At 44.7% G+C, this 16,137-nt stretch overlaps 1 protein-coding gene and 1 long non-coding RNA gene across 2 annotated transcripts in view; one reads left to right on the plus strand and one right to left on the minus strand.

Moving 5' to 3' along the window:
- Positions 1–2,978: 2,978 nt before the first annotated feature.
- Positions 2,979–7,301, minus strand: LOC309532196. The gene is made up of 2 exons (XR_014219639.1): positions 3,819–7,301; positions 2,979–3,607 (listed from the first exon to the last, which is right to left on the minus strand). It is a non-coding gene; the product is annotated as an uncharacterized lncRNA (long non-coding RNA).
- A 6,579-nt stretch (positions 7,302–13,880) lies between these two features.
- The window catches only part of PALD1 (phosphatase domain containing paladin 1), a 108,746-nt gene continuing 106,489 nt past the window's right edge, over positions 13,881–16,137 (plus strand). Inside the window, exon 1 of the mRNA XM_082222036.1 lies at positions 13,881–14,499. The gene's annotated coding sequence lies outside the window, so the exon portion shown is untranslated. The remainder of the gene's footprint in view (positions 14,500–16,137) is intronic.

Raw genomic sequence — 16,137 nt, forward strand, 5'->3', positions numbered from 1 at the left:
GCTTGCCTGGGCTTGAAAGGCAGAGAGCCTACTCATCATGGGAATTATAAGGCAGTCAGGCTACTTTGTGAGAGTGGATGAGTTCATGCCTTGGTTGCGGTGCTAGCTGATAACTTGAACTGTGTAAAAATGCATCTCCCTAAGGCTGCAATATTTTGTCACGTTTAATTGGCTAGATCGATCCATTAAAACCCATTTTCTCGAGTAAAACAAACCTTTTTTAATCTGACTATTTTTAGTGTGAGTACCTAGCAGAACCTACATGCAGGCAGCCGAAGAGACATAACAGGAAGGAATGTTTTGAATATGATGCTGCTTATGAAACATGGCGTGCATCATATGCCAGGTATGTTAGGTTTCCCTCCCTGCAAACAATTTTTATTAATATGCCAGCTGGTAGGTTGATTTACATCACATTCCTGTGCATGTTTACTTGGAAATAAGTCGGGCTTGGAACACACAAAAAGCCTGTTCAAGAAGACAGCTGCTAAAGTTCCTTTGCTTAGATGTCAGCCTTCTCCCAGGTACTAAGCGGTTGATGGTCGCAGCGGTTCATATGGTATCATCAGTGCTTTTTTTCTGGGGGGACGACGACGCAGGTGAGCGCATACCCCTAAACATTTTGTGAATCTAAGTTTGGCCTCATTGAGGGGCAGTATTTCAATATGAGTAGGAAAATGAGAGTACCCCTAAACATTTTTTTAAAGAAAAAAAGCACTGGGTATCAGTATGCTGTGGCGGCCTCTTTTTCCTGGGGCAGGATCTCATCCTGCTCTGGTAGTGTTTGCAAATGGCATGAATGGATCGTATGGTCCACAGTGGATGTCACAGTGTGATGTGGCAATTTCCCCCAAAGGATTTCATTCGGTTGTAGCTTGGTAGTTGTAGCACGGTACCCCAGCCTCAGGGAAAGTGGCAGCCATGCTATATTTGTAACTTCTGAATCGGTCCTGGGAGTTAAGCTGAACACAAATGAATAGGCATTGGTAACAGAGAAAACTTCCAACACATGAACTCATCCCTAGGAATAGAATTCTGCCCCAACATCTCTTCTATAAATTGGCAAAGATCTTTTCTTGTGATTTAAAAGGGAGGGTTTAGTAACTTTTTTTTCTTTTTTTGCCTGCACTAAAATGTGAATATAGGAGCAAAATTGCTTTGTAACTGTTGATCTCTCAGGAATAGGCTTTGCTTGCAATGTTTCTGGAGAAGGCAACACTGCCCCTTAAAAGTGGTGGTGGTGCAAAAGTGAACTAAGCTGTGATAAGCAGAGGGGATGTTCTTTAGCCGCGTTGCAAAACTTCCTGATTTTGCTTTGTTTTTGGTCAGGGTAGTTCTGAAGTGCACTATTAAGTCCAGCCCAGAGTCAGGGCACAGTTGAATTTCCATCCTTCCTCTTGCATAATTGCCAGCAGTTGTTTCTGGAACCTCGTCGGCTTTTCTGTTGATGAGGCAGAACAGAGACCATTTGCTCTGCAGTGCTGACAGTAGTGGAACTCGGATTTGTCTATGACCTAAGCCAATTTAGGCTGCAGTCATAACCCCATTTACCTGGGAGTGAGCCCTGTTGAATTCAGTAGGACTTAACTTCAGGGTTGACATTGTTAGGAATATGCTGTTAATTGGTGAGATGGAGGAGAAGGGCTGTACTTCAGGTGTTGCTGACAGCCACTTTTCTAATAGTATTTTTCAGAAACTCCCTTGGACTAAAGGAATGGCTTCAAACTTGCACACTTTCCCAAATCTCCAAGGGGTTACATACTACAAAAGACATTTGGTAGTACCATTCCTTCCACCTCATAACAGAAAGTATATCTCTTAGCATGAAATGCATCAGGGCTTTCTATGTGTCACAATCAGTTTAGTTGTTGTTGCTGCTGCTGCTGTTGCCTCTGTGATCTTTTGGACAAAGATAAGGAAAGAAAGAAAGGCTATTTGAATAGTTCAGTGTAGGTGATCACATTTCTCTTTCTTGTTCTGCAGCAAGTTTCCAGCACGTCTCCAGGCAAGTCTCTTTGTGCCTCAATTCCCCACTTGTTAAGATGGGGACAATAGACTCCTACCTCACAGTGTTGTTGTGAGGATAAATTGGTAGATATTTGTAAGGCACTCCCCCCAAAAAACCAACCCCGGGCATGAGTGCCACAAAGAAACCAATAAATCTTACATTTATTTCAATACCCAGCCAGGTGATTCAGTCATGGCCATGAAAGAAGAAAGATTGATAGCATCTCCTGGATTATTTCTCTATGGCGAACAACTTAGTTTTTAAGAGAGCATCATTTTGATGGAACAATGGCTGAAGGGCCAGCAACAGTTGCTCTGAGAGTTGAATGGGCTAAGGGCTCCTTGGTGCCTTTCCTCTGCAGAGGCTATGCCGGAGGTTTATCCCCCTTGTGCATTTCAGTTGCCCAGTCCCTTTTTGCCTGTGTCTTGGCCTGCCCAGGGGAGTGAGTAGCCAAGCTGCCCAAGGAGAGAACTCTTTCTGGGGAGATGGCAGAAAGCCCTTTGCCTGTGACTCTGCTCCATGCTGAAGAAAAGGCCTGAGATAACAGAGCATAAGGATTGGGGGAGCTATATGAAAGGGCCCTGGGCTGCCAGCTGCGCCCATCACTTCTCTAGCATACAGCAGTGCTGAGCCGAGCCAACTGAACACTAAGCCTACACAGCAGCCTTTATAGTTCTGGCTGTCTAGTTTGAAGGAGGAGGGAGAGTCCTTTAAATGCCCGTGCAATTGCAGTTCTCTGTACAGTCTTCTTGCTGCATCCTGTGCTTCCAAGTGGTTCTCCGGTTTATGCAAGAGATCAAACCGATTCCCCATCAGGTTATAAGTTGTGTTGACTGAACAATCACAAATACATATTCAGTGGCTTGCCATTTTAAGACGACAGAGCACACAGGCACTCCGAACATGCCCTTTCCCATTACTATTAATCCTGATTCCAAGATACTAAGATGGAAAGTTGCACTTTTTTAAAAACAACAACAACAGTGCAGTTTTCTGCAACTGCACTGAGGAATGGTGTTTAACCCTCGGCAGTCACTTAAAATTATGTTTGCTGCTGGCTTTTATGCTGTAATGATGTTACTTGAAAGATTTCTACTTGATGGCTGAGTGAGTAAAAAGTTAACAAAAAAGAACCTGACAGCAAGTTAGTATTTTTACCCCCACAAACTCAAAACTGCAATTTCTTATATTGTGTCTTCCTCACAATGTCACCACCAAAGCTATATGGTGGGTGTTTAGATTTCACTTTATCTTGCTTTTTAAAAGCATCTTTGGCTGGCTGAGACTCCCAAGTGCTGTTGTGACAACTCTGATCTGTACCAGTCATTTTAGATTACCAGGGCTGCAATATTTAGTCTATCAATCTTTAGATTAACAGGGCTGCAATATTTAGTCTATCAAACATTTTGGTCAGCAGAAAAAAGGAACAGTAGATTGAAAAAATAAACTTTAATACAAGTACTTTTAATACAAGTACTTCTACAAATCGCAGTGAAAACACCCATTTTAGAGGCCCTCCCCCATTTGTGAGAAAAAATGGGTAATATATCTTTTAAGGCAATGTTACCCTTTATTTGGCATGGTGGTGTTTTTTTTAAGCTATTGTATATGCAAATATTACCGCTTACCAGCGGGAAGGTAAACGGCGTTCCGTGTGCTGCGCTGGCTCGCCAGATGCAGCTTTGTCACGCTGGCCACGTGACCCGGAAGTGTCTCCGGACAGCGCTGGCCCCCGGCCTATAGATGTGAGATGGGCGCACAAACCCCAGAGTCTGTCAAGACTGGCCCGTTCGGGCAGGGGTACCTTTACCTTTGCTTTATATGCAAATACATGCAGTTTTAATTAGTTACCTGACTAAAACTTAACTATCAGCTAAGATTTATTTAATCACTTGACAGCCTTATTGATCAGTCTATATTAGCTTGTCTTTATGCACACTAGTATGTGATGAGTCAGGGATGGCCAATGTCTGTATTCTGTGGCTGTTCTGGAGGCCAGAAATGTGTTTTGCCTCCCAAACTGGATGGCCAGGCAGATTCCATAATAAATGGTGCAATCTTGCAGTAAAGGGACATCACAGTTGTGTTTGAGCCAAAGAGAGTTGTAGCATGAACCGTATCTCTTGCTTACCCCACTTGCAAACATCCCCCCCAATCCCATTAGTGCTGAAATTGTAGGATACTTTGTACTATGCCTTTGATTAAAGTACATTAGGGCCACTAGCTAATACAGTATTGGAAGATTGGAAATTATGAGGCTACCCTAGAAGAAGGAATATAGCTGTCCTTATCGCCTAGTGTAGTAAGGAAGCAAATTGTGGCTTCAAACATTGCGGCATTATGAAGGCACATCTGATGTGGGGCAGGGGGAACCACAACTGAAAAGGAAACCCCAATGACATGGCACAGTGGTATATGATTTTGGGGGCATGTTGCCAGAAATACCTAGATAACATGCATTTTGGGTGTGCCTTTATTCTGAGATAACCGAGAGCATGTACAAAACGCCATGCAAAAAAAGATATGGTAAATGTAGTGCATACATTGGCTGAAACCTGTGGTTGGAGTAGGCAGTTTTCTGCTTCAACTTGGCTTCTAAACTTCCAGCTTTCTGACATAACTGCCGCTGAAAGGAAAATGTGCCAGGAGGCCTGAGCCTCTACTAAGCCTTATGTTTCCAACGCCCTTCCTTACCTATACAAGAATATTCAAGCTCCAACACCTGACTATCTTTGTTTCTACATTAAATCTTGCATCGTGAGTTTCTTGTTGCAATAACAAGTCAGATCCCAGGTTTTCAAAGAGCACTTTCGTTGGCCCTTAGCTAAAATTGGACATTTGGGCTTACGATACCTGTAAGAACCCTTACAGCCCTCAAGAATTGTCACTTTAGCAAGCCTTTCGTTCCTACACCTTTGTATTTGGGAACCACCAGCTGGCTCTCGCAACCAAGGGTTTGGTGCAGATGAGTCGAGTGGAGTAGAAAGATTGGGAACCGAGACAGTATTTCATTTTAAAGGGGGATGATTGTGATGGTCTGGAATCAGGAGTCTTATCAGGAATATGTAGTTACACTTTTGCTTAATTTCCCCCATGATAAGTATCCTGATAGGTAGCTCACCGACTCATACAGATCACCAGTTTTTGTGACATAGACTAGAATTGAAGATACTCAAGTACTTCTACTGTGACTTACTTCTGTTGTATTAGTAACACCTTTAGCGTACTGAACTAACAGCAACATAATGGATGCTTAAATGTGGCCTTGGAATCTGTTCTGTGTTATGCTGGAGTACCACGTTTATTGACTTTGAACAGAAACCACATTTGGAAAAGTTGGCCAAATTGGTGGTGGAGTTCTGCGTACTGTCACCAAAGATCACTAGCACAGCTTTGTATCAAGTTGTACAAGTATTTCCACCAATGAAAAATGTTTCCAGACCCCAATTAAAAATCACAGTCACTATTACTTTAAGAGTCTCATTCTATGGTATTTGGTTGTGTACATAGGATGTAAGTTGCCGGTGGGATTTACCATTGTAAATCAACTAAGGCACTGCTAGTTTCCTTAAGAGACCCATGGAAGGTTTGAGATTTCACATCAGTAGGCCATTTCTTGTCCTAGATCCCTTCAAGCAACCAGCACCAATTTCACACTGGGGAGTGACATTCTAATGTCAGCCTTGGGTTCCTGCTGCCATTGTAGCTCTGATACTTCTCTTTGCAATTTCTGGTGCCTCTCAACCATTGAAGATACTGTCCTTGAAATTTCAATAGATTGTTTTATTTCCACTAGTATAGTTAGCCATTGATTATATTCAGTATTTCACTTTGGGTCTCAGGACTGTGCTAAAGCATTCTGGAGTAGTTTTCTAGTTGGGATATTTTGGCGTCAAAGATGAAGAGATGTTTCACTCCTTTTTTTTCATTTGTGCTAATTTTATTTCTCTCTAAATGTACTTGGCTGATTGATGTAGCAATGAGTTTTAACTCAGTTTTTCTTTCTCTCTTTGGGCTGGGAGAATAGTCCCTTCTGCATTTCCATAATTGTTCATAATGGTAAAAGAGTTCATATAGGAAACCTTGATAAGCATTTTGAGAAGTAAACTTCGTTTATGCCCCTGCAACGTTCTGTGAACTGAACTTGATTGCAACAGTTCATAAAATGGATTTACAGAAATTAGCTGCTCCTTATGCATATTCTGTGTGGCAATGATCTGCTTGCGTTTTTCTTTTCTTTTTGTCTCCTTCATCCTGACGTTATGCTGCACAGAAAGCTTGAGAGGTTGAAAGATTGGCTTTTGATAGTCATCAGCAAAATTGGGTAACTGTGGAAAATTATAAATCTATTGTGTGGAGAAAGGGTGAGTGCAAAAAATAAATATGTATATGTATGTGGGTGGATGCTTATACACACACACAAATATATATAAATATATATATATAGATATATATATGAATTTTTAGAGAAATAATGAACTGTGTTGATGCTTTTAATGCAGGGATAAATTTTACTTAGGACTGATCATAGGGAATATCTGGTTTAGCAGAGCATACATTTCACAAAACCAGCTTTACAACATCCAAGGATAATTTATCTTGATCCCAAAATGGAAATGCAGCAGGAACCAGGTATAAAAATATGTGTGCGAGTCAAATAAGATGTGAAAGATTTCATCAGCATCTTGGTCTGTGTTTACATCAAGAACACAACAGGACTTCCCTTCCTCCTCTTGCAATCTCCCTCTCTCATGTCAATCTGCATCTCTGCAGGATGGTAATCCAGTGTGCCTTTCTTCACCTTAGACAGGAGAAGAATTATTAACATTTGTGGGGCAGCTTGTTTTCTGGGTTTTTGTGGCCTCCTCGGGAAAAGTGTGGAGGCTGCTGCCAATATAATTACTGAATGTCTCTGACACATTTTTTTTTTTTAAAATTGGTTATACCTGTCTCCTTCCTATTTACTGAACACGTCCTTCCTCACCCTCCATATTCTGTCTTTGTCTAAATGTAATCCTGGTTTAAAAGAAAACAGAAGTCGTCTGAACAATCCTTCGGCTACTTCTGTACAAATCTGGTTTTTACTGAAACAGGTGTTTAGGGAAAACACTCTCACCAATGGTTGCTGTTACCATGAGATCAATAAAGATATTGATTATATCAAGCTGCAGTGTTGCGTATTTTTCCATATTGAATCAGTAAGAAAACGTGGGGTTGAGGATAGCAAAAGCCAGAGCTGAGCACATTTCTCCTTGAAGAAATAAAACTCAATAGAAATACAGAATAATGGACAATAGCTAGATTTGTAGTGAATTATTATATAGCATATAATAATTACCAAGAGACCTTCAACATCCATCATTTTGTTGATCATCATAAAGTCCTTGCTAGATAGGCTGACGTTACCTTTAACTATTGTGTTACAACTGGTAGTACTGAATAATGAAATATGCCATTCACTTTGAGAACCTGTTTTCCCCCCAACTGATGGGAGAAGAATACCAGTAATCAATGGCTTGTATTTTCTTGGATATTTTCTTGTGAACCTACATCTGGATCAGAACATTTAGATCTTGTTTTAGGAGGAAGTCCATCCCTCTTCACCAAAACAAAGACATCTCCATTATTGTTGCCATAAAAGTTTGCTCATTAATTCCCGTTTCTTCTTTCAGGAACATGAGGGTGATTTCCTGCATAATTTTTACCTATCAAGAGTAACAATATAGATAAATTTTAATGCTGATTTATTGAACAAGACACCCTGCTCTTACATGGAGTTCCCCGTGGTCTCTCAAATTAGTGGTCAGGCCCACACTCGATTAGCTTCAGAATGTAATAACTTCTGGTATCCACAGTCCATACACCAGCTCCCAGTTACAATATTTACAGTCTACTGAATGTTAACATATGGCATTGGAGTGATGCTCTTACTTGGCTACAGCCATTCATAAGCAGAAACTTTCCAATGAAAAGTGTTACCCAGGGCCAGCCTTTCAATTAGAGAAGTGTGATACCTGCCTCAAAAGTATGAGTCTTGTAAAAACTAGCGGACTAATGAACAGCAGCTGGCTGCCTCTCAATACTGACATCCTCAAATTTAGCTTCAGGAAGCCCTGGGATTCTGAGGAAGTGGGGAATGCAGTGCAAAAGTCCTGCTGTTGCCTGGCTGGGATTGGGAAGGAGATGCAAGGAAACCAGTGGCGCTGGGGTGGGATGTCCAGGTTGGGAAGAGGAGAAGGGTGTGGTTCACAGAGCTGTCTTCTAGAGAGGACACAGGATGGTTTGCTTTATGTACGTTTTGGGAACTTGTTTTCAGTTTAGCTCCATTCCACCTGCAACAGAATCTTGCACTGTATCCCCCACTTAGTGCAGGTGGGCTTTTCTCTTGGGCTTTAACCACCCTGGAACAAGAACTTTATAGTCATGTTGAGCTGAGGGCTCTGAGAAGTGGCGAGAAAGTTCTCTGGAAAGCATAAGGACAGTATTCCCTTTCTTCACTTCCCTACTCTCTGCAAACCTTCCACTGTAGTACTACATATTGCTAGCCCTGAGCCCAAGCTGCTTATTGCCAAATAGTGGCGAGCATAGTGGGGAGGTTTCTGCAAAAAGGGACTGTGTCCTTTTTCATTCGCTTCCTCCAGGCCTCCCCTTGATGGGAATGATATGTAAGCTACTCTGAACTCCTTAGAGAAGGTATAAATGTAGCACAGTGAAGTACAGTGGTACCTCAGGTTAAGTACATAATTTGTTCCGAAGGTCCATTCTTAACCTGAATCTGCTTTTAACCTGAAGCACCACTTTAGCTAATGGGGCCTCCCACGGCCGCCACGCTGCCGGAGCACGATTTCTGTTCTCATCCTGAAGCAAAGTTCTTAACCCGAGGGACTATTTATGGGTTAGTGGAGTCTGTATTCTGAAGCATATGTAACTCGAGGTACCACTGTATTAAACTGAGCTTGATCCAGTTTCTTCCAAAATTGGTGGGTGCTACTTTTGACTTGCTTACCAGCATGTAGGTACGGTATTTTTTGTTGGCTGGAATTCCTCTTTCAATGGGGGAGAACAGGCCCTCATGGTAGAAGGCATTGTATTGCTTGGGGGTATACAACTGAGGAGCTCCTGCCTATCTCAAAATTCACACTGAAGTCCACTCTTTCATGGAACTCCAGTTATTTCAAGTTCAGTAACCAAGAGTTCCAGAGTTTATTGTTGTGCCTTTGCCTCTTGGTGACTTTTGGGGTCTCCTGCATAACATATTGGCAGTGGATATGCTGGGCCGTTATCTTGCCTTGGTAATGGGACTGGATTAGATCCAACAAACTGAAGCTCAAACCAGATAAAGACTGAGCCACTGTTAGTGGGCAGTTCCATAGACTGGATGGATGAAAGGTTTGCCTGCTCTTGGTCACATGAATCACATTAGAAGGAATAAGGCAAAATGCAGTGAGCAGCAGAGATTGGCTCAAACCCCCACCCATGTACAGTATATGAGAAATCTTGATGTCCTGTGTTGACAGATGAAAGTTGGAACGCTGCTTATTTTGGGACTTGGATGTGGGCATCAGCAGGATGATATCACCTATGCTGATTTTGCACCTCAGTCCCCAGCTATTAACTAGGAAACTTTAAAGGAAAGTGTCTGCATGGCTAACAGTGAACTTCCACATTTGGCATGTTGTCAGAGGAGAAAAAGCCCTTCAAATGATGCTTCCTGTGCTTTGGCATGTTTTCTACTGCACTGAACTGAGAGCACATCCTGTGTGGTCTCAACTTGAGCGTGCCCTTGCCAAACTCAGTGTAGCAGCTCCTGCTTTAGTTATACTGCTTACTCTCTTAAGTAAAATACAACAGGAACAGGTGCTTGTGGAGTGTGTGTGGGGGGGAGATAAAAGGAGAGGTGAAAGAGACCCATCCTCACCTTAATTCACTCTTGCCCTTCACCTGGCCAGGTGGGCACCATCACCTGCCTTGTCCAACTCCTTCTTCCCAAGGACTTCCGCCCAGTCAAGACGATGGCATTTGCTTACTATATGGTGGCACTTTTGGGGAAGGGTGCCCCACTACAGGCTCACCATGGGGGGGGGAACAACTTGAATAAAATGGGGGGGGGGTGAGCCCCGCCCTGTGTAATTGATTACATGATGCATGCACACTATTTGAATGGCGATGCCCATCAACTTTGGGGGGCTCTATCCCCCTCAAATATTTGAGGGGGGCCCTGAAGGAACCTTGGCGCCTATAAGATGGCACAGCTGAGGAGGAAGAAAAGGAGAAGCGTCCTTCCCTTCCCTGCTTGGCCGGCAGCCTCACGGGGCTCCGAGGGCTCCTCCTCCGGCCACTTTTTGCGCCAGTCCCGCCGAGAGAAGGTGCAGCCGCCACCGCTTCCTCCTCCTCTTCCTCCGCAGCAGCAAGGATTGCCAGGGTCGTGCTGGCCAGCGGCGGCGGCGCCTCCCCTGCCCTGACTTGCCGCTTCTGTTTCGCCGGCCATGCGGGCTCCGGGGAAAAGGTGCCAAAACTGAAAAGGGAGAAAGCGCGCGCGCAGGGGAAAGCGGGGCGGATTGGAGGTCTGCAGGCTTGGGGGGGAGGGTGGGGTGCAGCAAAACAGTGAAAGGGGGAGAGCAAAACTGAGACGACTAGTACATTTTTGTCCCACCTATCAGTTTCTGAAAAGATCATCAACTTGCTCTTGGACTCTTCGACTTCTTCCTGCGCGGAGAGGCAGACAGCCCTCCCGCCTCCCTCGCGAATATCGCTCGCGTCATTTGCTGTCTCAGTCCCGGCGTAATTATTCCTTCTTTTAGCAAAGAAAAGGCATATGCATTATAAAAACCTATGGCACCAACCATGTCTGAGGGAACCAAACAGTTGTCGGGACCCATTTGGTAAAGACAAAAAATGTAGAGTCCTTTAAGTCATCCCAGTGAGGACTGAGCAAATGTGAGCTGACTGCGGAATAGCGCTGGATTTAGGGCCGTGCAGGACAAGCCCAGGGGGCACATCCTCCTCCTCTATTTATAGGGTGTACCAAATTTTGTCTTTGCTCAGGGTGCCATATTACCAAAGTCCACCTGGGGGCAGGGAATGAGAAGTAAGGAGTTTGGCTGAGATCCTTATTTAGGCCCTACTTTCCTTCTTCAGCATCCCTGGATTTATCACCCCAGTCTCCTCCTGCACCAAATCCTCTGTTCCCTAGCACCCTCCTTCGATGCCCTCAGAATGCCTCCTCCATAACCCCTCTCCTCACAATATTGCACCTTCATAAATCCTGAGCTCATAAACTTCTATTGCTGCTTTCCCACTCCAGGTGAAAATCATTGTATGTAGTTTTATGTTCAAGAATTGCCTCATCCAGAAATTAAAATTTATCTTAAGAAATACTGTAAAATTAATGAGTGCTAAAATGTTGAGGTTATAGAAAACAGGGGACTACAGCTGTAAAAGATTAAGTAAAAGAAAAGAACAAGGGAAAATTAGATAAAATCAAGGGGGAGGATTTGCTGAAACAAATTTGAGAATTGGGATGCAGAAAGGGGAGGTATGGGGAAGTCGGCGAAGTAAGGGTTAAGAAAAAAGGATCTGAAATTATACATGTTTGTTTATGTGTGTGTATGTTTGTATTGTGTATTGTTTGTGTTTATATAAATGGTGAAAAACTAATAAAAAAAATTATATAAAAAAAGAATTGCCTCATCCATTCTTACGGATTCAAAACTCCCTTCACCTTGGATCTTTCACAATTGTGCCACAGGCCTACATTTCTCAACTTTTTAGCAATAAACTCCCTGTGTTGTCTTCCTCCTGGCCTAGAAGTCTGTTATCACCACAATCAATTTAACCACAACTCTCACAACAATCTCTCCAATCCCACACCAAATTCCCTTTCTCCAGATTCTCCTGCATGTCATAGCAAGAAACACCGTAATACCTTCCTGACTCATCCTCACAGCCTCCATGGTTCTCTGATTCACTTTATACCCTCAAACCCTCCGTAGCTTTGCATTTCTTTTCAGGATGCAACTTTACATTATTAATTATTATATAATAACACCCTTTAATATAAGTATTTCTGGGGCTTCAAACACTTCTTAATAAAAGCAATAAAACAACAAACAGATATAACAAAAAGAAAAAAATGTAGAATTAAAGCAATCTGAATTTTTAAAAAAGCAAAGCCTGGGAAAATAACAAGGGGTTTGCTGGGGTGTCAGAAATAGTGAAAATTGGGTGGGATGTCTGCCCTAGGGAAAGCGTCCCACATGCAGGGGTTCACCACTGATATGTCTCTTCAACAGACACCTGCCTCACTTTAGATGGCAGGGACACACAAAGAGGATCTCTGAGGATGACCTCAGTTCACAGGCAGACAGGGCGTGACAGTAGGCAATCCTTCAGCTGCCCCGATCAAAACATTGAAGCAAGGTGCGGAACCTCTGGCCCTCCAGATGTTGCTTGATGGTTACAATTATCAGTTTCCATGACTGTGTTGACCACAGCAAACTATGGCAAGTTCTTAAAGAAATGGGAGTGCCTGATCACCTCCTGAGAAATCTCTATGTGGGACAAGAAGCTACAGTTAGAACTGGATATGGAACAACTGATTGGTTCAAAATTGGGAAAGGAGTACGACAAGGCTGTATATTGTCTCCCTGCTTATTTAACCTATATGCAGAATTCATCATGCGAAAGGCTGGGCTGGATGAATCCCAAGCTGGAATTAAGATCGCCAGAAGAAATATCAACAACCTCAGATATGCAGATGACACAACCTTGATGGCAGAAAGTGAGGAGGAATGAAAGAACCTTTTAATGAGGGTGAAAGAGGAGAGCGCAAAATATGGTCTGAAGCTCAACATCAAAAAAACCAAGATCATGGCCACTGGTCCCATCACCTCCTGGCAAATAGAAGGGGAAGAAATGGAGGCAGTGAGAGATTTTACTTTCTTGGGCTCCATGATCACTGCAGATGGTGACAGCAGTCACGAAATTAAAAGACACCTGCTTCTTGGGAGGAAAGCAATGACAAACCTAGACAGCTTCTTAAAAAGCAGAGACATCACCTTGCCAACAAAGGTCCGTATAGTTAAAGCCATGGTTTTCCCAGTACTGTAGTGATGTATGGAAGTGAGAGCTGGACTATAAAGAAGACTGATCACCGAAGAACTGATGCTTTTGAATTATGGTGTTGGAGGAGACTCTTGAGAGTCCCTTGGACTGCAAGAAGATCAAACCTATCCATTCTTGAGGAAATCAGCCCTGAGTGCTCACTGGAAGGACAGATCCTGAAGCAGAGGCTCCAATACTTTGGCCACATCATGAGAAGAGAAGACTCCCTGGAAAAGACCCTGATGTTGGGAAAGATGGAGGGCACAAGGAGAAGGGGACGGCAGAGGACGAGATGGTTGGGCAGTGTTCTCGAAGCTACCAGCATGCGTTTGACCAAACTGCGGGAGACAGTGGAAGACAGGAGTGCCTGGCGTGCTCTGGTCCATGGGGTCACGAAGAGTCGGACACGACTAAACAACAACAAACAACAACATGCTTTCTGGCAAACGAGCAAATCTGCACACCCAAGTTTCTGAAGCCACGACCATCCTTCGGCGGTTCAAAACATGCACTGAGCTTTAGGCTTAAGTTCTGTATAATGAGGTGTGTGCAAAGAAAGAAAGAAAGAAAGAAAGAAAGAAAGAAAGAAAGAAAGAGGAAAGGAGGGGCGGGGCCGAGTGCTGCTTTTTCCTGGGACGGGCGCAAGAGCAGTAGCTGAAAAGAGCCATCTGTCTGCGCCGGGAAACAGCTGCAGCAGCTGGGCATGTCCCTCCCTCCGCCGCCGGCGCTTTTGTGCGCACATTTGTAGCCAAGCGAGGGCGGCCGGTGAGCCTGAGGGGGTTCCGTCCGCTGGAGAAGAAGCGGCGATCGGAACCTGGAGCTTCGGCAAGAGGCAGGAACTCCGCCCGGCTCCTTGTTTTGGGGAGGGCGGGCAGCCCCGAGAGGCGCGCGCGGCGGCAGTGGATGCGCCCCGGGCGCTGGGGAGGAGGAGGAGGAGGAACAAAAGGCTGGCCCAGGCGGCGCCCCTCTGCGCAGCTCCTCTCTCCGGAGCCGGCAGGGGATGCCGTCCCTCCGGTGAGTGAGTCCCCTCCTTTAGTGCTCCGCCTTTTGGGTCCGTCCCGCCGCCCTCGCTCCCCGCGTCTCCTGGCGAGCTGGCAGGAAGTGCTGCTGCTGCTGCCGCTGCCGCATGAGTCTCGTCTCCATGCACCGGTTTACCGCTAAGAGCCACCGGGAAGGAGGAGAGGCATCAGGGGCCGCCTTGAGTTCCCCAGCCCTCGTGACTCCCGCAGCCCGCCGAGGATCGGAGGCCTGCCCTGCCGAGGGCAGCTGTCGAGGCTGAAGGGCAAGATCTCAGCCGTCGCCCCTGCAGACTTTCTTGGATGCGAGACGCTCGCTGGCTTGGCGAAGGGAACCTCGCGTTGGCATCCCGGCGCGCTTCATGCCTACTCGTAAGTAAACCCCACGGGGCTCATTGCAGCTGGCTTCCCAGGAAAGGGTGCTTAGGGTTGCAGCCTCACAGCAGGCCGGTCCATACATGTTTACTCGGAATTAAGTTTCATTCAGTGGGACTGAATTGGGTTCGCATCCTATTGCATGCATGCATACTCTGAATGGGCAGCATGTGTGCGATCCAATATTTTTCCTTGAAAAAAAAAGAAACACCCCATTCCTGGTCGGAGACCAAAAGGCATTGTTAAAAGGCATCCTTTGCATAGGTAGGCAAAGATGTGGGTGCAGTTCTCTGTGTGGGTCTCTAAGGCAGTCATCTCCATCCTGACCTCCAGATACCTTGGAGTACCAGTTCCCATCAACCACAGCCAGTCGGGCTAGTGGTCAGGGGTGATGGGAGTTTTGGTCCAGAACATCTAGAGGGTACCAGGTTGAGGAAGGCTTTGTAGAGGGTATGAGCCTCACTTTGTAAGAGATCCTGTGTTCAAAACCTAGGCACTCTCTTACATACAATGGTAAACAGCCCTCTTGTGTTAGTTTGTGGCCATCTAGAAATAACCACCGGTAATGTGAATCTCAGTAGGATCTGGGGTTTTTTTTGTATGTGTGTTTAGGATCAGTTTTTAAGTGAGGTAAGTGGTGGTTAGTGCATGGCTAAAAGAATTCACACGTGTATTATTGTTGGTGTTTTTACTCAGAGTAGACCTATTGAAATTAATCAGCCTAACTTAGCCGTGTTCATTTATTTCAGTGGGTCTACTCTTAGTGAAACTTAGTGGAATGCCACCCTGTTCTGTTCTGATCTCTTGTCTCATGCCTACTGTTTTAAGCACTTTTTTGTTCACATAGTCAAAGGGGCCGTCTTATTTCTCTGCAACAGCCTGATAATCCACAATGTTGCTAATTGGGGGGCGGGGAACCCACCTTCCTAGGAAATTGAGCTTTCTCTGCTTCATCTGCTTTCCTTTTGACTCTTCAGCCTTTACCCTAAAAATATATATAAAAAAGAAGAAAACATTCCACATCTCCCCATGGGATCCCTGATGGAATCAGTACTCTGTAGTCTAGCACAAAAGCCTTGCAACCAGAGGAGGCAGTTCCTTCCATTAGGAAGGAAATAGGTTTGCTTTGCCTTGGGAGTTACAAGGCCTGCACTGACTGGGAGCGATATTTAGCATTTTCGAGGCTTTCCCTTCTAGACTTGGCCATGTACCAAACCACATTGTGTGCTTACTGCATGAGTCTTCTCCAAATGCAACTGTAATTTCTTTGCTTCACCTCACTTGCTATGCTGCAAGATACAAATGGACACGATCATAACAGAAAACCCTTACTGAGTCAGCACAGGCTGCTGTTGGTTTCCATGGCATGGCTTCTGCTTTTACTTAAATACAGTATAAATGGGTGCATCCAGACCTGTGATGTATTGCCCACCCTCCATCCCTTGACATGTCACTGTTGCTCTTTTCCAAGTGAATTTTCTCATAACAGCACCTGCTTCTCCTTATAGATCTCCTACTGCAAATGCTGTGGACCAGTCTTTCTGAACACTTCCCCTCTTCCCAGCCACTGGCAGTATTTGCACATAATGCTAAGCCAGCATCCGCCAGCCTTTCGGAGCCTGTGGGCACCTTTGG

This window comes from Podarcis vaucheri (assembly GCF_965113315.1).
Source record: "Podarcis vaucheri genome assembly, chromosome: 5".
NCBI lineage: Eukaryota > Metazoa > Chordata > Lepidosauria > Squamata > Lacertidae > Podarcis > Podarcis vaucheri.